This window comes from Triticum aestivum, chromosome 1A (genome assembly GCF_018294505.1).
Source record: "Triticum aestivum cultivar Chinese Spring chromosome 1A, IWGSC CS RefSeq v2.1, whole genome shotgun sequence".
NCBI lineage: Eukaryota > Viridiplantae > Streptophyta > Magnoliopsida > Poales > Poaceae > Triticum > Triticum aestivum.
In genome coordinates, this window is record NC_057794.1 from 471,072,043 (window position 1) to 471,073,432 (window position 1,390).

Consider the following 1,390-nt stretch of genomic DNA (forward strand, 5'->3'; position numbering starts at 1 on the left):
GGGGGCTGTGGGTCGCCGAGGCCCAAGGGGAGGCCAGGGCTCTCCCTCCCCCTCTTCTTTTCCCTTTTTTTTAAACAGCTTTTGCATTTCTTTTCTTTTTCTTTTAGCCAATAAAGACTTTGCAAAAGATTATGCCATTGGACAAAATAATCTCAAAGAATTATTAGGCACTGCCCAAAAAGATTGTGAGGCTTTAGAAATAGTTTGCCATTTTCATAAATTAAAAAGGCATTTAATTTATTTCTTAGGCCACTGTTTGAAGTAGCTTAGGCCACTCAAACCTTTTTGCAAAAATGTTGGTTCACCACCAAAATTAGTTGTGGATTATTCTGCACATGATGAACATTTTTGTTTTCATGTCTGAGCATTTTGAATTTCAGACAAAATTTGAATTTGAATTCAACTGGAATTTAAAAGAGAAAGGAGACAATTATGATCAGGAACATGTTTAGCAAAAAGATTAACTTAACCCCAGGGGTTACTGTAGCATCATTACACCGGGGTGTTACAACTCTCCTCCTCTAAAAGAAATTCTCGTCCCGAGAATTAAGAGGTAGAAGGGAAAAGATCGGGGTATTCAGCCCGGAGGTTATCTTCGCGTTCCCAAGTGCCTTCCTCTTTAGTATGATTCGACCATTGCACCTTGAGGAACTTAGTAACCTTCTGGCGGGTTCGACGTTCAGCTTCTTCAAGAATGCAGATCGGATGCTCCTTGTATGTGAGATCATCTTGAATTTCAATCAATTCCGGATCCACTTCACGTTCCGGATCCTTGAAGCATCGACGAAGTTGCGACACATGGAAGACGTCATGGACGTGAGAGAACTGAGGTGGCAACTCCAATTGATAAGCCACCAGTCCACGACGGGCGAGAATACGGAAGGGACCAATGTAGCGAGGAGCTAACTTTCCCTTGACTCCGAACCGATGAGTGCCTCTCAAAGGAGTGACACGCAGATAAGCTTGTTCACCAGGTTGATAAGTTGAACCCCAGTGTTTCCGGTCATAGTTGCTCTTCTAGCGGGATTGGGCCGCCTTGAGATTATCCCAGACAATGCGAACCTGCTCTTCAGCTTGTTGAATAATGTCCGGACCAATGAGTGCTCGTTCCCCAGTTTCTGACCAATTCAGAGGGGTTCGGCACTTACGTCCATAAAGCACTTCAAAGGGTGCCATCTTCAAGCTGGCTTGATAGCTGTTGTTATAAGAGAACTCCGCATAAGGGAGAGATTCTTCCCACTTCTTGCCGAAAGAAATAACACAAGCTCGAAGCATGTCTTCAAGAATTTGATTGACTCGCTCGACTTGGCCTTGGGATTGGGGATGATAAGCAGTGCTCCAGGTAATACGAGTTCCCATTGCCTCTTGGAAACTATCCCAGAACTTAGAA